Source organism: Agelaius tricolor, unplaced genomic scaffold (genome assembly GCF_023055355.1).
Source record: "Agelaius tricolor isolate 1412-34295 unplaced genomic scaffold, bAgeTri1.0.p SCAF_1, whole genome shotgun sequence".
Lineage (NCBI taxonomy): Eukaryota > Metazoa > Chordata > Aves > Passeriformes > Icteridae > Agelaius > Agelaius tricolor.
The window spans coordinates 81,927,190-81,952,308 of NW_027269261.1; positions in this window are offsets into that span (position 1 = coordinate 81,927,190).

The window sequence follows — 25,119 nt, forward strand, 5'->3', positions numbered from 1 at the left end:
TGGTCAGCCCAGAGAGCATCCCTGCTTACCTGCAGCCAGCCCATGCTGGACACCAGGAGTTTGCTAGTAACAGAGAAGGGCTGCTCTCTGTCAGTCACCCTCAGGACAGGAAACGTGCCAAAGCCTGTTTCATTTATTACTATTATTACATTTATTACTATTACTATTTGTCGTTTAATAATTTATTGATTTCCTAGCTTTAGGATATGGTCCTGCAAAGACTCTGATGCTACAGTTCTCAAATCTGGGGAATTAGGCCAGTAAATAACACAAACAGAAACTGAATCTCAAGCTTTGCAATTATTCTGTTCAATTCAGTGAATTCAGCCCTTACTGAACAACAAATACAATTTGTAAAATTCGGCTGTTTCTTGAAGGACAAAACAATACTTCTACAATACCGCTTTTGTTGTCAGATTAAGATTTTTATACTTTTTAGATTATTAAAAATAGAGTTTTAATGAATTTTTCAAGAAATTCTATTTTTATTATTTTATTTATTCTATATTGTGTATTTTATTCCATAAAACACACCATAGTATTTCAAGCATCTGCATTCTCATTTTTAATCTCATTTGCTTCATTTTTTTTGGTCTAGAGGGGAATAGATGCTAAAATAAAATGGTATTCAGTTGTCTAAACATAGACATCTGCAGCAGTTAGTCTCCCTGAGGTATCTGAGATGTCTGCGTGGGGCTGCCAGATATGACACGAGACATTTGGTTGAGCTGTTGATCTGCAGAGTGGCAGCTGGAGGCCTGCAGGGATACCATATGGTGCCTAAAATGGCACTATTCACCCATTTAAACAGTGAGAGGGTCAGAAAGCAGCAGTGCAGCCTCTTTAGGTTGAGTCTACATTAGCAGGTGGCCTGGAACAAGTAGGGATGATCTGTGGCAGAGAGGAGCTGGCACAGGGGACCAGTGTGTGCGCTCTGTGTACTTCAGAGATTTATTTTAGACCAGCTCTAATCTGCTCACATTGACTGGCCTCATGTTAGCAGCTGTAGTGCAGTAAGTGCACTCATACACCAGATTTTTTTGTGTAGCTTTGTCTGGATGGAGTCCAGTTGATAGATGCCAGGACTGTTTCAGCAGGTGAAGCAAAGCATGGTAAGGAGGGGTGGTCAGGAGGAAAGCTGGACAGCACTCTCCTGATCCAAATTGAAGTGCTAATATGGATGTATTGTATAGAAGAGATGTAGAAGCAACATAGATCTCTGGGAAAGGTTTTCTTGGAGTCACAACAGACTTTGGGGCCAGTTTCATCAGTGTCCTAACTGAGGGCTAAGTTGGAACATGCTGCAGTTCCTTTTGGTCCATGTTCCTGGGCTGCCTGCCAGATATAACCTATGGACAGGCACAAAGAGTCAATTTTGGTGCGTGTTTGACCCCATCCTGCTATAGCATGAGGTGTAGCCATGGGCTGACCAGTGTATCAGTAGTGAGGGTGCTGTCAGTCTGGGAGGTGAGGAAGCTACCTGCAAGCAAATACCAAGCTTCAGGAGTGAAATGTAAGGCAGGCACTTAGCCATTCCTCTCCCAAAAATTAATTTGCAAGACAATTTCCCCAAAGTCAGATGCTAGGAGGTGACAGGCAGGCTCTCTCAGAAGGCATGAAATATCTATCTCCACTACAGCTACAGTTTCAAACTCATGATTTTTATCATTATTTTCTGTAGAGTTACCATGAAATTTTATATACAAACTGATATTTTATCAAGTAGGACCTCACTAGCACCTGGAACTAGCACATGGAAGCTAGAGAGGCCAGTTCTTTGCTACATTTTCTTCACTGTACTGTGCCTTTTCCCTACAGCATTACCAGCTTCTAAAAATTTGTCTAAAACTGTGCATGCTGCATCAATTCCTTCCTTCTGCTATCAATTCCTGCCTTCTCAGAAGCAGGAGAGTCAGGACACTCAATGGGACTTTGATGAAAGGAAAAATGTTTCTCTCAAAGTTCATGATAAACAAAGCCCCCAAGGAGTTTTTATTTTTATTTTCCTTTTTTCTTTTTCCTGCTTTTTCAGTCCCAGTTACCGTATTTCATTAATTCGAATAGTTGAAGAAACTTCTAAGTTGTTGCTGCAGGGGGCTGCACTGACTTTGATCTTTTAAATAGAAAGCTTTGTTCAATAAAATTAAATCAGCTCTTTTGTAAAGACAAAGATCATCACCCTCTGGCTTAACTTAACTAAACAGATGTAGGGTTTATGTAAATATGCAGTCAGTGCAATTTTCTGAAATAAAAGCTGGAATACCTTGCCATTAGTGTAAAAGTGCATTTTGTGTTACCAGCTGGCCAGTCGTGACCTTTTATTCAACCATAAAGACAGTGCATGTCATGCACTCCCAAGCAGGGGAAATATGATGAAAAATGCTATGTCTGCAACCTCATTGCTTATGAAAATACCCAGACAGAAAAGCTGCACTTTAAGCATGTGGCAAGTACAGAATGAATTCCAGCAGGGTAATTTACTTTTCCTGCTGCTCTCCCCCTCACTGGAGCCAGCTACACTGGTGAAAACTTAGTGCAGGCTGCAGAATTGCTTGGGCTTTCAGTTTTATTTCATGAAAGATGTTGTTAGCAAATAGGCATTGCTTTTGCTGAGAAGACAAAGACACAACTTTTGCAGATGTTTCAGACCACATCCCACAACTGTGTCTTCTGAGCCAGTGCTTAGGCTTTTGTTGGTGATACAAGTGCCACACCTTGAGTACTGTGCATTGAGGTGCCAGAGGATGTCCAAAGAAGAACAACAAAGTTGGTGAATGGTTCGGACCACAGATCCTGTGGGGAGTGGTTGAGGGAGCTGGGGGCATTTAGCCTGGAGAAAAGGAGGCTTGGTGGATATCTTATCACTATCTACAACTACCAGAGAGGAGGTTAGTGAGGTGGGGGTTGGTCTTTTCTCCCAGATAATAAAGCAACAGGACAAGACAAAATGCCTTAAAGTTGTGCAAGGAAAGGTTTAGATTTGATATCAGAAAAAAATTCTTAATGGAAAGGTTTGTCTGGCATTGTAACAGGTTGCTCAGGGAAGTGGTGGCCCTCCCTGGAGGTATTTAAAAATTGTGTAGATGGGGTATTTGGTGGTGGGCTTGGCAGTGTTGGGTTAACAGTTGGACTTAATGATCTTAGAGGGCTTTTCCAACCTAAACAGTCCTATGATTCTATGATGCTTTGACCATTTCCAAGTAAGTCTTCCTTGACTCTGGTGTTGGTCAGACTTGGAGGAGGTTGGAGTAATGCACCAGGTTAAGGAGAGAGCCTCATCTGCTGATGGAAGCAGATTTCATACTATTGACACACAGACAATATTGTGCTGCTGCTGTCTCTGAAGTTTGGTCTGTATCCAGCTGCACATATTCCTTGTTCCCAGCCAGCAAATTTTTGGGGTGAGTACTACAGTTGAGGATTGCAGCTACCAGAAACTCTGTTAGGTTGGCAAAAATATCTCTGCACTAATATTTTAATTTGAAAAATTCATCCACTCTACAACAATATTTTACTAAAGTTGATTGCCTAAGTGTCAAATAAGGTATATAGACATTTCTTTGTAATGTAGTTTGTGTATCATGTTTATGTACTATGTATGTATATTGCCCAAACAATATGAGTTTTGCTCTGCTTTTCCAATTTCCACATGAGATTTATTGGAGCGGTGGCCGGTGAAAAGTGAAACGCCCAGGCTAGATAAGTGTCCAGCCAACCTCCAGCCAGTCAGGCACTTCCCCAACCCGGAGTCAGGGCTTTGTGCCCAAGGCGATGTCAAGCCTTGCGGACGTGTGGCCGCAGTAAAGAGCTCCGAAGTCGCAGGATGAAATGAAGAGGCGACCCTCAGTTTCTTCAGGGAGGGTGGTTTTATTGGTAGGGAAACGTGCAGGTTCAGGTAGAAGGAGCTGAGGGCCCCGAGGCAGGGAAAGCCTCGGGTTTTACAGAGGGTGGGAGGGGTGAAAGATAGCAAATCAGAGAGGGATACATTAAGGATTGGCATGATCGGAGAACCCATCAAACACAGTTGTGGGAGGGACCCTGGCCCCTAACCCAATCACCTGACACCCTGGCCCGAACTCTCTAGAAAAAGAGGCAGGGGTGTCGAGTGACAGGCAGGCCATCAGGGGTGGGGAACAAGAAAGATACATTTGATAACCAAGACAACTGGGGAGGGGTTTGGGGATTGACACAAACTGGTAACAGGGCAGGACCTTCTGAGAGAACAATGGGGGGAAAACTGAACAAACATAAAACACACCACAACAATTTATTTTGGTAAATGGAACATAGGTTATTTTAGTAAAGGAAGAGTACTTACAGTTAGCTTTTATTTAGCAGTTCACAGCTTCTGAACTGCTGTCAGGTTGAACTGTGATATTTAAGATGAGAAGCCTTGAAGTGGGCGTGACTCTGCTTCCCCATGGCAGTGCAGCTCAGCCCCAAGCAGCATTCCCATATGACTCTGGTAACACAGCAAAGAGTTCAGCTCTAGAGTTAATCTCCTTTACAATTACAGCTGCCTCCTCAGAGGATGCATCATCTGTGCAACAACTGCTCTCAAAGTACCGTGAAAAGCCTCTCCTTTTTCTGAGTGGGAGTTTCACTGAGAAGACAGCTCCTAAATGATCTAAATGTGGGCTCTTCATAGGAAATTAGGACTTAGTTATCTGCAGCTGCAATTCAAAGGAAGCACCTATATGTAGCTTTGCCAGCAATCCCCCAAAATAGTTTCACTTTCTCAGAGTCATTGACCTTAGGAAGAAATCTCTTGATTTTTTTTACAAACGTTTTCCTATAAATCTAATTCTGTTGAGAGAAAACATGTTGGTTTTGTAAGTCTCCAGAACCACTGGCTCTAGAGTGTGGATTTTTCAGGACAATTTCACAATTATGAGAAGAGACAGATCTTGTTATCCTCATTTTTTCAGGGCAAAACAAGAGGGCAGCTGTAGAAATGTCCCAGAGAATGAAGCAGAATGGTCTGTAGCCAGTTGTACACACAAATTCACCAGCCTGCCCACAGGCACTGGGACACTGCCTTAGAAACCAAATGAAACATGATTGCAAGGGGCTGCAGAAGCCCCTTGAGGAGGACAAAGGCAAACAGGAAAAGTATCCCAACAGAAACAAAACAATCTGGGACCTGCTCCAAGTTTGCAGCCCACCAGGCAGAGGGGAAATCTGAGTTACAGGGGAACCAGCAAGTGCTGCGCTCAGCCCATGCCATTACAAAGAATTTAATACTATTATTACATTTATTACTATTATTAATTTAATAATTTATTGATTTGCTAGCTTTAGGATGTGGTCCTGCAAAGAATTTGATGCTACAGTCTTCAAAGCATCTGGGGAATTAGGCCAGAAACCAAACCTCAAGCTTTGCAAGAATTCTGTTTAATTCTGTGAATTCAGCCCTTACTGAACAATAAATGCAATTTGTAAAATTCAGCTGTTTCTTGAAGGAGAAAACAAGATGCAAGGCTGAACTGAATGCACACCATCCTGAACTGTGCACGTGTACCTGTGTGTGGGTGTGTGTGTGTGCACACATGTGCTGTCGGAAGGCATAAGGAATTACATCTGTCTCCAACACATGGCTTTGTTATATTATGGGCATTTTGTTTCAGGTGTCTACTGCCTGGAAGTTTAATTTACATCCCTAAGAAATGGCAACTGTAGGTCAGTGGATTCCAGACATTTCCCTGGGCTGTGTTCCCCTGTAGAGCTCACCAGTGGGGAGAGATGGTCCAAGCATAACCTGATTTGTGCAAGGGATGCTCCAGTGGGTGCAATGATCTGCATAGATAGTTTTGGCTCTCTAGCCCTCAATGCCATGTAGCAAACTTCTAAAACCACTGCACGTCATCCTCAGAAAGCACTGTGATCCCTCAGTAAAGCATGACTTCTTTCTCATACCAAAGGCAAGGCTTGTGATTTCCTAATCTTTTCCCCACAGGGTTACAAGAGCCAAAACTCTCTTATTCCCACAGCAATTTCAGCCTGACTTTTACCAGGGAAAAGAGACAAGGGAAAGCAGAGACCTTTGAAAAAAGGGACAAGCAGCAGAGCACCTTTGAAGGCAGAGTAAGGAACTGACCTGTGGTTTATGTCTTATTGGAGTGTATTGTGTCAATCTGTTGTAAACAGAAAAGGCATTTCTGTCCCTGTTCCTTCAAGATAGGTGGGTGAGCCCTAGACAGGCTTTTCACTTGAAGGGTAACACCAAAGTAAGGTTGTGCTTCTGGGAAGATGTGAGAGGTGCATCTGATGACAAGGTGGATCTAATAAGGGCTTTCTTCTCAGTCTTTCCACTTTGATATTTTTGGAGACCTTTAAGCTGTGCATAATTTCTGTAATGAGTTCCTTGATCAAAATCTACACTTTGCAAGTAAAATGTAGATACCTATTCAGATTTCTGACATCACCTTTGGAAGACAACAACAACAAAAAAAAAAAGATGTGTTGATTAGTTTTTAGAGATTAGTATTAATTAGTATTGATTAGTATTTAGTAATAGGCATGGGAGATGTATTCTGGAAAAAATCAAAACCCTTAAAACAAAATTGTAGCCCAAGAAACTGATCAAGAAGCTTCTGAAGCTAAACTTCTCTCATATCTCTCCTTGCCTTCACCCAAGACTATAAATGCTGAAGCAGTAAGATATCCTGCTCACAGAGGGATATGTATCAATAAAAACACAGCAGGCTTGAAAGCTTTGCAGGAGGCTTGTTCTCACCATTGTTTCACCTCTCTGTTTGAGGGTTTGTTTTTGTTTTGATCTTTTCCTCACAGCTCTACTTACTGAGAAAGACACGAATATATTGTAGATAGTGTTGATTCATATCCCGCAGGAAAAATTGAAGAGGTGAGTGATTTTAGCAATTCCTACTGCCAGGTTAAGGAGCAGAAAATAGCTGCAGAATTGGAGGTATTGACATAAGAAGGGATGAGGAGATGACCGGTGGGAAGGAGGAGTTGAAAGATTTCTGTAATCAACGTCTTTGTTCTCATTCCAACTCTGCAGAGAAACAGCTTTTGCCTAAATATCAAACCTTGCTTCACTTTTGTTTACAGTATCGAAAATAAGCAGGAACATACTAGCACGCTGCAGGAGAAAACAATCATGTCCTTTGCTTCCAGCCATGCCAGTGGTACAGCCAGTTGTGATGGGGAAAGCCTGTAATCCAGTTTCAGTAAATCAAGCACAGCTGGGGCATCAGCAAGTCTGTGGTTTGCTTTTGTCCCCTGGGACTGCAGTTGTGTTAATGTTGCATGCACAGCCTGTGGAGCTGGGCTAAGTCACAGAAGTCTGGATCTGGGTCTGAGCTCCTTCAGAGGTCACAGCTGCTTTGGCTGGGGATTTTGGGTTAGGCTCATTACAGATTATCACTCTGAGCTCTGGTATTCTTTCTCAGCGTGGAGTTAACAGGATCCACATGGTGGATTTGGAATCTAATATTCAGATGTGGAGAGCCCTGGGCACTAAGCCCCGATCTTTAACAGGAGCTGTGCACATGCTGAGACTTGGGCTAGCAGGTCCTGCATGTTGGTTAGCAGTGAAAAAGGGTCTCACTCTGATCCAGACAGTGGAAGAGGTTTAGAGCCTCAAAATATACTCGTTCTCAAGCACTTCAATAAGAAGAATCAAATACATAAAGCAGCAGAGCATATGGGAAATACTTAAATGAATTTCAAAGGACTTCCCCTCATCATAATCTGTTCTATAGCATAAAAGGGCATGGAAGGAACAGTATTTTGTTCAGACAAATAACTTATTTGCTTTGTCAAACCTTGTCCTTTGTAAGGGCTGTCTGCAGAGATCTCAGATTGCATACTTCTTCCATCACTGGCTCTCTGCCTGTATGCCTGACCTATTGATGTCCATGGTGATCTGTGCAGAGACTTGCACAGAAAGGAACTCTCTCTCTTGACATTGGGATCCTCCCTTTGGACCTCTGGGAAAAAGGTATTTTACAGTGAATTTTGCCTGAGGCAGGCTCAGGACAATGAAATCCTCTCCTTACAGGACCATGGGGGCCCAAAGGGAGATGCAGGGAACTGGATTCTGCTCCACAAAGTCTGTGAGGAGGTGGGGAGGGAGGGCAGAGCCCAGCGACACACAGGAGGTGACCGGGTTTTGGCAGGCACCCTCAGAGATCTACAGAGCCTGAGGCTTTATCTGCAGGGTGGCCAACATCTGGCAAAACAATCTGCTGGGAGGCTCGTGGAGGGAACCTTGCAGACTTTCCTGATGCTTGCCCAGATTTCCCCACACAGGGAGCAGAGCTGGCACGAGCCGTGTGAGCAGTTTGATTTCCAAATGCACCGTGCCATAAATTCCATCCAACAGGGAAACACTGCAGATGAGCGGGTGGGCTGCAACCCACCCATCTCGCTCCATTTGTGCGCCTAAACCAGCTGGGATGCCAGCTCCTTCTCTTTGAGACTCTTTTCTTTATCTCCTTCTTTAATCCAGTGTGCCAAGCAGGCTTGTGCATCAGGGAAATCTGCAGCACATCAGATAAATCTGTCTCTGCAGTGTTTGTGTGAAGCCATCTCTTGGAGCCGGTGTGCGGGGAGCCCAGAGCCACCAGAGGGAGCGAGAGCACCGAACAAGGCAGGGATCGCAGCTTTAGGTGATGCAAACACAGAAATCATCCAGAGCCAGGAGGAGAGCAGGGCTGGCTCAGAATCTATGTGGTTGCGTTTAGGTGGAGAAACCCCAAAGAAATTTTAAAGCCCATTTTAATGCATTTGGTAGGTGTTAGGTTTTTGGTTGTTTTGGTTTTTGTATCTTTTTTTCCCTAATTCTTGATTTCTTTATATAATCAACACTGGCTAAACTGTATAAGCTGCCAAATGTCATAAAGATGTAGCTATTACAAGTATTTCATACCATTCCTCTAAGAGAAAGGCAAAAGTAGACTATTACACAAAGTGATTAAAAAGACTCTCAGTCACACAGAATTTAAACACAATACTGCATCTTTACAACAGCACTGCTGAAGCAAGGTTTGCTCTTCTGTCACTTCTTCCTTGTATGGCTGTGTGTAAATCACCTAAACCCAGATCCTCATTGATAATAAGGAAACTTAACACTCTGAAAAACAGCAGAACCTAAACAATACTGTAGCCCTCTTTCCCCTGTGCCCCATTTGCTCTGTGTGTCTGAACTGCAGCTTCTTTCCATCACAGAAAAACAGACCATGCTGTAAAGAGTGCACTAAAGAGTGCAAGATTTTATGTTTCAGGGACCTGGGGCTCAGAGCCTTTGATTGTTACAACTAGCATAAGATAACTGGGACTTTTAACAACGTTATTTTTTGTTCAAGGACGTCCTGGGCTGCTTTTCCATGCAGCCATGCAGAAGGCATGCTGCTGAGGCTACAAGCCAGGCATTCTGATTAAAAAATCAAGATCTCCAGAACTCTGCTGCATAGCACACACAGCATTGGTCTGTCTTGCTGTTACAGACGTGACTTTTATGTCTCCTGAGTTTTATCAGTTTCCTTTATTGTACTGGGTTCATTCAGGATGCAATAATCAAGGGTGTGTCAGAATTTTTCCATCGCAGATCTTACTTTTCAACAAGTTATGAAATTTCATTACTGGCTGCAACCTGACATATGTAGTTGAGAAGCTGCTGTTTTTAAAGCATGCCTTGAAGAATTCTTTGAACCAAATTGGGCTATTAAGAAAAAGGGGACTGCACTCCACAGAAAATTGGTTCTAAAATTGGAATTCATCCCCATCCTCCTGATATCTCTCAGGCCACACATAATGGTACTAGTAATATGCATTACTGGTGTTAAATATCATAGGACCATTTAGGTTGGAAAAGAACTCTAAGTCCAACCTTTACTGTAAAACATACAAGTCCACCACTAGACCATGTTCCCAAGTGTCACATCTACACATCTTTTGAATACCTCCAGAGGTGGTGACGTAACCACTTCCATGGCATGTTCCAATGCTCGAAAAACCTCTTTCTGTGAAGCAATTTTTCCTAATATCTGATCTAAAGCTTTCCTGGCATAACTTGAAGCCATTTCCCCTTGTCTATTTCTTGTTAACTGTTAGAAAAAGCCAACCCTCACCTGGGTACAAGCTCCTTTCAGGTAGTTGTAGACAGCAATAAGGTCACCCCTGAACCTCCTTTTATTCCAGGCTAAACACCCTCTGTTTCCTCAGCTGTGCCTCATATGACTCATTCTCCAGGCCCTTCACCAGCTCTGTTGCCCTTCTCTGGACTCACTCCAGCCCCTCAATGCCTTTCTTGTAGTGAGGGCCCCAGAGCTGAACACAGCACTCGAGGTGCAGTCTCATCAGTGATCAGGGCTGAGTACAGTGGGACAATCTCTGCCCTGGTCCTGCTGGCCACATTGCTTCTGATACAATCTAGGATGTAGATTGAGGAAGAGAGATCTGTGCACATGCTGGCTTGTGTTCAGCTGGTTCTCCTCAGCCCCCCAGATTCTTTTCCACCATCCAGCTTTCCAGCCACTCTGCCCTCAGCCTGCAGTTGTGGTGATCCAAAGGCAGGACCCAGCACTTGGCCCTGTTGAATTTCTTACCATTGGCCTTGGCCCATCACTGCTGTGCAGCTTTCCAACTCTCCAGCAGATCAACTTTCCAGCACTCCTGCACATCTTGGTGTCATCTGCTAACCTCATCGCCCACATCCAGCACTGAGCATCAGGCACCATGGCACACCAGCTCTCCCAGCTCACTGGGAAGAAGAGCTCCATGATATCATGGGGGTAAATGAAACACTCTGCCATAAATACAGCACCTTTTAACAACACGGTTCGAAAAATCTTGGTGTTTAAAATCAGGATTTAACAAATGAGGAGGAGGTTTGGATGTGCATTTTGCAGCATCTGTAGCAGAGAAGGGGAAGGACTATTGATGTCATAAGGATGCTATGAGGACAAATCCATTTGGAAAGCATTTATATACTGCTGTGATGGACCCATAGACAAATTTGTCATGAAATGACTAATTGGTCTCCCATGACTGAAGCTTTCTTCAGAATTATTCCACTGACTTTTTATTTTCAGGACAAAACAAAATTTTTCAGGACATTCAAAGTTTTTGCAACAACAACAAAAAAAAAAAGAGCAAAAGAAAAAAAAAGGGTTTTATTTGTTTGAAAAGGAAACTTTGCTCTATACAGCATTTTTTTCCCTTAGAATTAATAAAATTTTTTTCCTCCAATTCGGGTGGAAACAATTTAAAATGTCAAGAGCTTTGTTTAATTGGAAGAAAACCCCACCAAAACAACAAGCCAAATAATTCTCTAAGAGATCTATTATTTTAAGAAAAAAATCTAGGAGCTGTTTTTGTCTATGGCTACCTTCAGATGACTACAGTGGGACTAGAATTTTGTTCTTTGATCTTGTAAATGCATCCTTGTCATCAAAGTATGTGAAGTCCTTAGTAGCAGCATTTCTGCTTTCAGATTTGCATAAATCCAGGAAAGAGCATAACATAACAGCTCAGTGTCAGAGATTAACAAGGTACCATGTTTAAGCAAAGTGTGATTACTGCTGACCAAAGTGGATAAAGGAATACATGTGGATAAATCAAAGGGGTATATATAATAGTGATAAAAGTAAAAATACAGCATAATTCTGAGTTACTGAGGAATGAGGATCTATGATTCTGCTCTAGATGAAAATAAGGATTAAGTCAAGTAAATTAAAATGGTATGGATGACAAGAGAATCAGACACAGTTTTTTTTTCAGACAAGCTAGAAACAGCTTGTAGTAGGTTTAATTTCAGTCAGTACTTCAAAATGGTGCAACAAATTTCAGTTAATTTTTATATGAAAAACAAGTGAATCTAAGCAGCAAGAATGAAAACAGTTTCAAATGGACAGTAATTTGGATAGGGTAATTTTCTTCAGTTATCTTTCTCTGGCATATATTGTTGTTTTATTGAAAAGAATACACATGGTTTGAAATCATTCTGTTTCCCATTGAAGACAGATCTGACAGAATTCCTTATAAAAATATATCATATATTTTCTGAGCGCTTTACCGCTGCCAGAATTGGCTAGGGTGCATTATCTAGAGTGCAATCAAATGTCACGCTAGAAAAGCACTAAAGCCTTTTTAATTAAAAAGTCATAGAGGATTAAGTAAAATTATAACCGCTGGTTACTGTAACCTTCTCAGAGGGGCACGAGTGCATGTCTGTGTGTGTGTGTGTGTGTCTGCTTGTGTGTGTCTGTGTCTGTCTGTGTGAGTGTGTCTGTGTGTGTGTCTGTGTATTTGTGTGTGTGTATATATCTGTGTGTCTGTGTGTGTGTCTGTGTGTCTGTGTGTGTGTGTCTGTGTGCGTGTCTCTGTGTGTCTGTGTCTGTCTGTGTGAGTGTGTGTCTGTGTGTGTGTCTGTGTGTGTGTGTGTCTGTGTCTGTCTGTCTGTGTGTGTGTGTGTTTGTCTGTGTCTGTGTGTGTGTGTGTGTGTGCGTGTGTGTGTCTGTCTCTGTGTGTGTTTGTCTGTGTGTGTCTCTGTGTCTGTGTGTCTGTGTGTGTGGGTGTGCGTCTGTGTGTGCCTGTGTGTGTGTGTGTGTCTGTGTGTGTCCGTGTGCGTGTCTCTGTGTGTGTCTGTGTGCGTCCGTGTGTGTGTCCATGTGTGTGTGTGTGTGTATGTATCTGTGTGTCTGTTTGCGCGTGTCTGTGTGTGTGCCTGTGTGTGTGTGTGTCTGTGTGTGTGTCTGTGTCTGTCTGTGTGAGTGTGTGTCTGTGTGTCTGTGTCTGTGTGTCTGTGTGTGTCTGTGTGCATGTCTGTGTCTGTCTGTTTGTGTGAGTGTGTGCCTGTGTGTGTGTCTGTGTGCGTGTCTGTGTCTGTCTATCTGTGTGAGTGTGTGTCTGTGTGTCTGTGTCTGTGTGTCTGTGTGTCTGTCTGTCTGTCTGTGTCTGTGTGTCTGTGTGTGTCTGTGTGTCTGTGTGTCTGTGTGTCTGTGCCTGTGCCGGCAGGCCCGCCGGGCCGTGCAGGGTGCAGCGGGCGGGAATTGAGCGCTGCCCGGCACCGGGGCTGCAGCTGGGCTCAGGCTCCGCCGGGCTCAGCCCTGCCACCCTGCCCACCCTGCCCAGCCGGCGTGGGGAGCCCAGGATGTGAGTTTTGCGAGGAATGAAAAGCTCCCAAGGGCCGCTGACATGCTCCATGTGCTTGCAGGGAGCCGCTGCCGCTCCGGCTGCCAGGGCCACCTCACGGAAGGCGAGGGCGCTGCCAAGGCCGCGCAGCTCCGGCTGTCTGCGAGTCGGAATGCAGGCGGGGCATCTGAAAATTGCTCGAGGCGGGCTCCGAGCAGGCGGCTGCCCTGGGGCAGGATATCCCACCTCGCACACTCCCAGCTGCAGCCCCCACAGGAGGGCACGGGACAGGTACTGCTCGGCATGCGCTGCTCCCATCCACATGAAGCTGCTGCCTCTGTTCCCACCTCTGAAGCATCAGGAAAGGAAGGCATCTCCACCTGCAGCCTTCTGCTGATTTTCCTTTCTGCCACAGTTTTTTTCCTTCAATACCCTCATTTTTAAGCTCGCTTCATTGAAATTTTTGCCCCCTTAAACCTTCCTTTCCCGTTTTTCATTTCCTCCCCACAGCCCCAAGACAGACTGTGCCACCACTCTGAAAACAGTAGTAATACTAAATTTTGCCTTGAAAAACTTAAATATTCTGCTGCAATATTCAGAATTCCTGCTTTACATATGCTTGGCCATTTTATTAGTCAGCACCACCATGAAACTTCCGAAAGTAACCATTGGTATGTTAATGCTGACAATTCAGGCATCATATAAGTATGAAGATTTATTCTTTCAAAGCCAAGCTGTGGGTTTTCTGTGAAACCCATGCAAAGGGCTGGATAATGTTCCAATGTCCCAGCAGCAGGCTACAAGGTAAGTTGAGTCACTCATGGTATAATTTCATTTATGGAGTGTCTGAATCCTATTGTTCCCTTGCATGGCTCTGGAAATTGCACCACAATGTAGCCCTAAGGAAGTTTACATATTTTGAGAAACAAATTGCTGGAGTAACCTGTTGTAATTCTGTTACAAATTCATTGAAACACGTGTTAGATGTGTCAGTACACAACTAATCACACAGAGACTGGTACTCACTGCTGAGTGTGTATTCTGGATAGAAAAAGTGCAGCTTGTCATCTTTCTACTATTGCACTTATTTGTATAACCTTTTACTTTTCTCAGTTTAATAAAATCTTGGCCAGGCTGACTTCATCCAGGTGCCTCACCAGCATGGTCTCTCAATGCATTCTCATCTGCATGGTATCAGATGTTCAGTGTAGACTTAAAAGAAAAAAAGTCTTTTCCCAACTGTGCATTTTCCATTGCTCCATTACAAAAAAACCCTGATGGCCAAAATGTGTGAATTGGACAAATTTCACCTATTACTATGAGACAAATACTGGTTTTTAAGCAGTAGTATCTTCCCTTCTACAGTAAACAAGTTCTTTTTTTGCCACTGAAGTAATTTTAAATCATTTTGATTTGCTAAGGTGAGTATATAACAGACATAAAAACTGCTTGGTACTTATGTTCAGGTTCATCACCTATTACAGGCCTGTTTATTTGCAATTCATGAATTTAAAATTATGAACTCCTCATACTAAATGCTTGCAATGAAGCTTTTGCTTCCTTTCTTCTTGTCTATTGAAGGTAAGCATGAGATGCCACAATGCTTGAGTTCAATGCATAAAAAATTAGCAACATTTTAATAGCCCTTACAGGGTAATACAAGACTAAGATTTTTATTCAAACTAGGAAAATTTTTTGTGCTTTGATAAGCAGGACAAACTTTTCTCTGGGACAAACTCTGCACAGGAAGATTTGTGATTTCTGAGCTGATCCAGCCTAGCTTGGAGAGAATGGACAACAGCTGTTGGAGAAAATGAGGCAGAGTCTTCCTCTGGGCATTGCAGTGGTTTAAAGATCTGTCTATAGCTTGTACAATTCAAACAGTTACAATTTAGGAGCCTTTGCAAAGCCTGAGAGCAAAAGGTTGAAAATATCAAATACTGATTTTTGGTGTGGCCAACGGTGTCTGGTAACAGCCAGAGGAGGGGTCTCTACAGCTTCTTGAGTCATCTGCTCTCCTCCTGGAAAGAAAATTATTTTCTATTAGTCCATTTAACATTCTCAGAACTGTGCTAAGAATTTAACAACAGCTCAGTATGCAGATGTAGCTCAGATCCTGTTCTGGGGTAGCAGTCTCTGCTTTCCCAAGAGGTACATGAAAAATATCTGAATTCAGCATTTTGGGACACAAAGCATCTGTTGGTGAAACTAAGAATGTGCTTTGGATTATCCCAAGTAATATAATTTACCTGATTTAAAATCCGGATTTATAAATCTTACATCACCATCAGGTCTTTCAATTAGTGAAAGGACCTTTGAATTTTATAGGATATGGAGGGAAAATAGAAGTAAAAGCTGCAAAGTTTCTCTTTACATGATTAGTTGAAACATCTACATAGTCTCTATCATCAGAGATATCTGATCACTTCTTAGTCACTGCAGCACTGAGAGCCAACCCCATCCCACAGAGTGGAAGCAAATGTCTTGTGTAGATTCACTCTTATCATTTAAGAATTATTTTAAGAAATTAACAATATTTGAAGTCTTAACCATCTGAACAAATTAAGATAATTTCTGTTTCTGGCTCCAGTGAGATTATTGCTGATATTGCACTCTTTCATTACAGTAAACTGTTATGAAATCATAAATAAATCAACATATCTTTGGCATATGGAAAACACTTTTCAGTTTGACATAACTGAAACAAGTTCAGTGTTACATGTAGTTGCCTTTCCAAAGACAAAGACCATCCCCAGGCTGCTGTGGCTGAAACATGAAAAAAGGCAGCATCACGTCTGAACCTCCACAGGCTGATAGACTTCCTCACTTGCCAGCTGTCTCCTTGGAAATCTCCGGACAGCAGGTGAAATTCATGTGCTGGTTGTAGTCTAGACTTCACCTGGGCATCTGAACCACTTCCAAAACAGTTTACCTAGACCTTGGATTTCTGCCAACAGCAGCCAGTCCAATGTAGACACCTACCTTGGCACAGTCAATTTTTTTCATGTCTTCTCTGGTGAACAATTGGTTTTTGTAGTACAAAGGCTTTTGAGGAGCTGCATCAGCAGAAGCCATAAGTAGTAAAGACTAGTGTGACATTTTGTACCTGCTGTTGAAGTGGAGGCACAAACATATGATGAAGGGACTGTCTGATATATGGGAACATGTTGGATGCATTATAGTGATAAATTACTTCCCTGTTACACCTAGGAGAGAGAAGTGATGCACATGCAGCATCCTGGCATATTGTCACTTCTGTTCCCAATGCAGGAGGAATCTGTGAAGGTAACAACTCTTCTTATTTAGTTATGCCAGTGCTGGTCAATATTAAAAATCACAAAAAAGAAATAAAAATCCCATGTTTTATTTAGGCAGGGCCTTATTTCATTTTATGACTGTTTCTCTTTGAACCAGCTATAAACTTTCTAACCATAGGTAACTCAGAATGAATTTCTAGACAATTTACATAGTGAATACACATAATCTGATTAGAAACTGGTACTGCAGGAAGTCTGCAGGCAAATGCAATGACCATTTTGTAAGTATCTGTAAATTTGAGGTTTTCTTATGCTGAAAGAATAAAATGTCCCTTTCATCTTTCATCAAGAGGGTAGAAACACTGAGGGTTATCAGGTGGGTAAGACTGTGTTTGACTGCTCTAACTTCGTGCCCTCAATCATAGTGTAGGATTGGATTAGTCTTTAATATGAGACTTGGAATATACTGTACCATCATTATCTTCCCCAGTGTGTCAGTGCAGAATATTAATAATATTCTTTTTTGTATGATAATTCAGCACAGAGCATAGACTAATTTTTTTATAAGTAATTATATGTTTAGAAGCTGCCTTCCAGTTACATGATTAGACTATAACCAGTATTGCTATCTATACTTCATCAATACCGCAGATACCGCCTAATTGTGGAACAAATATCAGCAATGCTCAGGGTAAAAAACAATGTCACTGCCTCCTAGCTTCGTGATGACTCATCAACCAAGATGTGTTATCAATCCTGTACCATAACCTTTGAGCTTCACAACACTGATCAAAAAAAGCTTTGGTTCTTCATATACTTTCTGAACGAAATAATAATGCTTTTTTTTCTATCTTCCCTCTCCCACATTCCAGTGCAGTATCAACCAGGCAGAAATATTTAGCATATTTCCAGCACTAGGCTGTAATTTTAATTTTTGTGCTGCATGCACATCTCTAGACAGGTGTTTTGAAATGTAAATAAAAAGCAGTGTAGTGTGGGACTTAGTACACGAGCTGCTGTAGAATACTCTAGCAGGATGAGAAGCACAACATCTATCTGCTTAATAGGGCAGCAACCTTGTGTAATGAGCAGAAACCACTCATTTAAAATCTTTACTACAGCTCCCCAGCTAAAATATAAAACACATTCTGAGGAAGCAGGAGGTGGAATAGCAGAGCTCCAGCATAACGTAGAGGGCAGAGCAGCTCAGTAAAACCCCCTGGGTGATGTGCAGAGGAAGGGTGTGCCAGGCTCTCCAGCAGGGCAGGAGCCAGCAAAGAGCAGCAGGCAGTGTCTGCTCTGAGCCGCGATGCTGAGCAGCCAAAGGCTGTGGACATGTCTCAAACGTGCACACTCTGAGCAGGTTCCTAAGCAAGTTATCCATTTCCAGCATTATGTGCCTGTGGTTAAAGGGATTAGCCAGTGGTAATCCAGTTCTGGGGGAGATTAACTTTCAAAAATAAGAGAAAGCTTCTGCGGTGGACACATTTTTGGCTCTGCTAACTTGGGTGGAGAGTTAGGCAGGGTGGGGGAGGGACAAGGATGAATAACCTCCACTCTCTGTTTATCTCCCCTCTAGAGGCCTCTACACAGCTGTCAAAAAAAGCTTTTATTGTCAGCATATTTTTAGGCCACTTAGATGACAAAGTGCAGAAACCAGTTAGGCAGCCTTCTATAGAAGGTGAAGCCCTGTGAAAACAGAGCTCCAGGCACAAAAGTGCCCCTTAGGTAATGAGGATTTGCACCATTGTCTGGTTGCAGTCCTAGAATTAGTAATATATTTGTACTTAAAGCTTGATCATGACTTCACATCATATGGGTTTGTGCAATGTGATCCCACTGCCCTCAATTATGATATTTTAGCTGATATTGGTGCAAGCAAGGTGAAAACCAAGGATACCTCTATGCTAAAACATATAATGTAAACAGCAAATTAGATTTCTCTGTATATTGTGATATCTTTTAGTTATTGTTATCTTGAAAACTACATTGAACTACATGAGCTCTTTGTCTTCCCATTAAAGCAATATTTCAAATGGCTCTTACTTCCAGAAGCTGCTTTTCAGTGCTTCAGCTTTTCAGGCAGAACCAGTGCTGATGCTAATGACATGATGTCTATCCCACAGACCATAGAAGGTCTCTAATTCCATCAAGAGAAAGACTTGAGGAGTTGGCTAATGTCACCAGAAAACCTCAATGGAATTACAGCTGCAATTGTGGGGGTCTGGAGTATTTAACTTGCTGCAGGATGGGAATGAAGTGCTATCACTCAGCCTCCTCTCTGCTGTTCTCCGAAGCATGGTCTTATTGAACTGTTTGGAGCAGTGTGGACAGATGAGGAGAGGACACATCTGTTATCCCTCAGAGTCAGTGGAGGTGTCTCCTCAGGTTTTGTAAGCCCAAGAGAATTAGAGGACCTCCAGCCACCACCCTTCAGCCTGGGCAAGCCATGGTTTGGTTATGAGGGACTGGCTTCCAGTCAACTTCAGAGTCTTGTGGTTACAGGAGCTTTGCACTGGGAGCAGGAGGTTAAATTCATTACATTGCCTCAGACATTGGGTTTATCTTTCTATGTGCCCCTATTTGTTATGTATATATACTGACAACATTTTTTCAAGATTTTTCACAGCTGAAGTTGTTCTTTGTCTGTTCCAGCTTCTCACTTGCTGTGAATGAACTTATTTTTCCTCTCCCCATCCCACAGTAGGAATTTTCTGTGCAGTACTGTTCAGATAGCTGAAGACTTTACTGTCCTTCTTCTACCTCTTTCTCCTTGGAAACTAAAAAACTTATTTCAGACAAAACCTGTACACGGACACGTGTATTTATGTACTCTGCCATGTGACAGCTGCAGCTATACACACCTATGCAAGCCCTGCCAAAAATGTAAAGGAACAAAAAACATCAAGACCAGTAACAACAACAACAACAAAAAGCCACAAACAAAACAGTCTGTTAAATAAAAAAAGGCATCAGTGTTACGTAGTTTCATTAAAATCAGAAAAAAAAGACATATGGGCTGCATGTGCATCTGTAGATGTGACCCTGTTCTCCCCCCAGGAACTTACAGCTTTCTCTTCCTGCTGTAGGGAGAGGTCAGTGATCATATTCTGTTTACGATTTCTGAAGATCACTTCCATATAAAACGTGCCCTCTTCCTCCAGATTCTCAACACATGTTGCCCAAAACTTTCTCAGCAATGCTACCTTTTGAGGAACATTATAATACCTCCTCTGGCCTCCCCATCACCCTGTTCCATTCAGACTGGCAGAGATGTGATCATGCTCACTTTCCTCTCCTTTAGTTGAGGCTCTTTCAGAAACTATCCTTGAAGCTGAGTTGTGCTCCCAGGCTCCTTAAAATATCACAGATTTTCAGCACAAACTGAAGCCTAATAACCCTAATGAACAGAGAGCTTTTATCTTGCTTTTTTGCCAAGTTCAAGTATTATTGCTTAAACCTTCATAATTACCCCATCATTTTATCTGTGATTGCTTAGCGTGATGATTTCTTGAGCTTTTCTGGGGAATAGGTAATCTAGCCAAGGAACATTTTCAAGCTATCTGGCAGCCTTTCTTTTAAAAAGATGTATTGTTCCTATTGGGGTTTACTATTTCATCCAATTCATCTTGACATTTTGCTGCTTGCATGGTGAACTCTTCAGGAAGAAGATGGCTTAGTCTTTGTCCTGTTTATCTCTACCCTCATCTTGTTTGTTGTAAGCCTTGAAAGCAGAGCAATGGCTATCTATATGCCAAAAGAAAAGACAACTGACTTCCTTCTGGGTTTATCTGGCCTGCTTCAAGCTAATTTAAAGAAGTAGCCCTGGCAGGCCATATAAATGAGGATATAAATGGTCATAACCTGTCTAGGGAGACTTTTAAATGCACCTAGCAGGTTTAAGAGCACATATCTAATTGTGCCTAAATCACTTATGTTCTTTTATAAAATTCCTTATCTCCAGTGCTCTCCTGCAGTAAAATAATGAGTCTGCATGGACAAAAGGAGGCAGAGGGGTCTTGGGCTCTGAGACTCTTCAATTTCTTTTAAATATATTGTTCAAGAGAAGGAAAATTAAACTTTGAAAAAGACTAGAATCTCACAAAAAAAAACTTTAGTCGTAAAGATAGCCTCTTCTAAGATGTACTTTATGTTTTATTTTTCCCTACCATAATGTTTTTCTTGCAAACAAAGCATAAATCTTAAGTTTAATATATCTTTTCCAAAGTGATCATGTGCACTTCTTTAACAAAATATATGGAAAGCATTATATTCCCATGAGAAGCTGTATCATTTCCCATCTGGAAAACTCTTGCAGCTAAACTTGAGAAGATAGAACTGTTTTCCCATGATATTTTCTTTTAAACATCTCATGCCAACCTAAAATGGAAATTTTGAATTTTGTGACAGACTGAATCTTTTATTTTTAATTATTTCCCTCAGTTTGGAAACATCAGAAACATTATTGCAGTTTATTTTGAGAATGTCAGAAAGTTTCAGTTCAATAATATTAGAGGATTTCATTTAGACCATGGGAAATCACAGTATAAAATATTAAATACTCTAGATATGTTATATAGAGGATGATATTAATATTTAATCCTTAGGCCAGGATTATGCATGAAAACAATAAAGCCAAATCAATTTACTTTAATACCAGTGAAGACCTTTATGTTATTTAAATGAAAGAAAAATCTATTAGTGATTTTGACATTCTTTTATTGAGAGTGAAAGTTTCAGATTTGACAAAAATGCCATCTTTACTCTTGAATATTCAGACATGTCTCTCTGTCTCAAAAATGAAATTTTAGAGCTTGTAGAAGCACAGAGAAGGTTAAAGAAGCTCAAAGATGTGGAGTGGCTGCTGTGATCAAATACAAGTCTGGCAGCTGGAAAGGGGGATGAAGGAAGATCTGGCTTTGTGGTGGCCTGGAAAAAATGTATCAGAATAGATTATTCATCTCCTCTGCCAATGAAAGAATGAAAAAGACTGTTGGTGGAATCAAAGTAGGCAAGAGATATTGTTTTCCCTGCAAAGGATCAAACATTTACTGAGCAACTGAACAAACTACGTGTTAGGCTTAGGACACGGAGGTGCTGCCTCTGGTTTGGGAATCTCCTGGACTGTGAATGCCAGAAGCCAAGGGAGAGAACCCAAGTGTCTCCTTATCTGGCCCTCCTTTGGCTGTCTGGTCTTCTTAGAGGGATCTCAGAGTCAAATTCTAAAAACATACGTGGAAATGCCCTTGGTCATAGCAGCTGCTTGTTCTGCACGGTCCCCAAAAGGCAGGCTGCTCATGAAACCCAATCCTCACCCATTAGTGAGGGTGCAGAGAGCAGTTGTGTTACAAGAAATATTCCCTAAAGGTGTGATGCAGAGGGCTGGCCATGCCAGCTCATTTTCAGGCTGTTATCTCAAGCAATGAAGCAAGCTTGGGATGAAGACTTTGGACAGCCTGGAGGGAAGAGCAGCGTGTGGTTAGCCAAGTTACCACTGGATGCCACTGTTGTTCCACACAGCTACAGCCAAAAAACTTCATCTGGGAGTGGAAATGTGCCTTGTAAAAGAGAAGTGCAGATGTGGGGTTTTAAGTGTTTAGTGTATTCTCTCTCTTAGTGCAAGGGGCAAATTCATTGCATTTGCCTTTGTGTATGTCCTCACAATTAGATGCTGGCTTTCATTCCTTGGCGTTTATGTTAAACAGCCTGATTCAATCTGCATTTAGCCACTACTGCCTGCGTTCTCCAGATTCATAGCAATGAAGAAAATAGTAACTTCATATGTCACACAGGGCAGCTTTACATACAACATCACTAAGAAGATTAAAAATAAATTGAAGCATATGTCACTTCAAAGGGGGCAAGAAAAGGACATCTGCATTATTTGATGCATTAATGAGAAAGTTCTGCCGAGACTTGATTTGAACTGTATGGGAAATGATGCGATTGGTAAGCTTGCAAGTTAAATGTATTTCAAATTAAATTGTTTCTGAAATTTGTATTTAAGCTAGGTTAAGGGACACTTGCATTTTAAACTTTGCCTTCTGATATCTTCATAAATTGAGCTTTACTCTTTTAACTTGAGGAGTTTACAATAAAAAAAAAAATCAAAGCAATTTAGCTACAAATATCTAAGGCTTCATTTCAGTGGAATAAGCAAGAACAGCTCTCCTGCCTGAGGCAAATCTTATCATCCATGACCATCTGTACAGCTACAAACTAACTACCTCTGGCACTGCATGATTCTGTAGACATGGGCTATGGACTAACAAGCTAACATCCATCCAAACTGCTTCCCATCTCCAGCTCCAAATACTCCCTGATACTCTCAATTTTGTATCAAATATTTCCAAAAATGTGGAGGCCCAGGTAATTTTTACCTTTCCCATCTTTACTATGTGGATGAGGATAAGTAAAGGTCAGTGATGGATGTTAAAGGTGCATGGGCAGAAACCTTCATGAAAAATTCACGAGGAACAATATGAGTTTCTCCACGCCATCTTGGTGCTTCTGGTTTGTACAGCGCAGCTGAGGAAGGCTTCTTTGCTTCTGAAGGAAATACGACTTCCAGGAAGCTAATGTTCTGTTTAATGCATTAGCCTTTCCCCTTGGGACTCAGTTACAAATGCAGCTCAGGCCAAATTGATGAAATATCAGTTAATATGCGAATCTGACAGCTTGGAAAGGACACAGCTGCAGTGAGATAGGATAGTTTTAAGGTGATAGAGAAAAATCTAAATATAAGAGCATCATTATTTGCGTATGTGGGTCTTTTAGAGGGAGATACTGACAGCTTGTTAATGAAACCAGGAATAATCAGTCTGTTTTTCCAGAGACCATTTCTCTGCAGTTCATCCTACGGGGGAATTTGGCACTGTACAAAAAAAAAAAACCTAGGCCTAAACCATAGTCCATTTGCTTTATTGTTACTATGACATTTTGCTGCATAGAGGTTTCATATATGTCAACCTTTTTGGCATAAGCATATCACGACTTCATGAAAAATTGGTATGGACACTTGCCAGATCCTAAATAAAATGCTTTCCATTTGGTTTACCCTGAAGCCATAGGGATTGCTCCAGCAGAATGGAAGAAAGCCCACTTTCAAATAGTTTCCCACATTGCTGTGTTCACAAATGTATTTTAAACTCATGTCAAGGAGCCAACAGAAATTTGTCTTTATGTACAGTATAGCCAATGCAGGTGGCTAAATAACATATGCAATCAGATTTAAAATGTTTCCAACCATTGCTCTTAAAAATAAATGAGTAAAACAGTGTGCCTACACTTGACTGACACTGGGGTTCCCCATGAGGTTCTAGGTCAAGTCCTCCCATCAGTCTGTGCAATAGTGGCAGGAGCACAGACCTGTCCTGTGGGTTATAGTGGTCCCCTCCTGCTGTGGTTAATTAGTGTGGTCATGTTCTGTGGTGTCCACATGGCTCCCTAGCATGACTTGGAATGAGAATTCCATTAGGTGTGCTTGGGCTCAGAGTCCCTGGGGAGGCAGGGACATTCCACACTGACTGTGGGGACATTCCACCTATGGGAGGAACCTGGTACTGGTGAGGAAAGGAGCCCTGCTGAGGCCACTGTGTCAGAGACTGCTGTGCCTGTGTTTGCCATGGGAGGCAAACTGTAGATGTGTATTCTTCACTGACAACCTGGTGTGTTGAACATGTCTCTATCAAGTTATGTGTTGGCCCAGAAAACAGCTGAGAGCTCTGTATTTTGAGGTTACACCCTGCAGATGGAAACATTTAGCCTGAATACTACAGGGATTAAGAGAAGCCAGAAAGAGAAAATCCCTCAGACCTGGAAACTGCCTGTGTGTCTTTGGAAAGGTGGGAAAATCAGAAATGTGATCTCTTCTGCCAGTGTTTCACAGATATTATATAATGGTATATGGATTAATTAGTCAGGTTTCAGAGTAGATATTCCAAAAGTTAGCTTTTTTTATAGAAGTTATGATGAAAAGAAACAAGAATTGTTCGGAAAAGAGAGGATAGTATGAGTCTTAAGCAGAGATTTGAAGAAATTCCTTCTTTCAGGTAAAAGGAGAAAAGCAAGAAAATGTCCACTTAAAAAATAAATATTGTACTTACGAAAACCAGGGCAATTTATTTACTGAATTATGTCTGAAATAACAGTTCTAACAATTTTTGAATCAAACCACTTGCTTGTATTTTTTCCTTGATCCCCCCAAGTTTACAGACACGTAAAAATTACTGCAAAAATTACCAGATTACTAAGGAAATCTTATAAACCATCCCAATAATGGTTTATAAGATTTCCTTAGTAATCTGGTAATTTTTGCAGTAATTTTTTTTTCATCCCAAATTTTCATCAGAAATTGCAAGCAAGATTGCACTGGTGAGATGATAGAAAAGAAAGTAGTTATATAACAAGTCATTTGATGAGAAGAAAATTAAAACATGAACTCAGACAACAGGATTTAGAAAGTCAGGCTAATTGCATTATGACCTGAAGTTGTGTCAGGGGAAGTTTGGGTTGGATATTAGGAAAAGGTTCTTCACCCAGAGGGTGGCTGGGCACTGGAACAGGGAAATGGTCACAGCACCAAGCCTGGCAGAGCTCAAGAAGCATTTGGACAAAGCTCTCAGGTACATGGTGTGACTCTTGGAGATGGTGCTGTGCTGGGCTTGATCCTTGTGGGTCCCTTTCAACTCAGTTTATTCTATGATTCTGTATTTCTAAATGCTACTTAGAAAAGCTAGCAATTATTTGTCATTTAATGAAA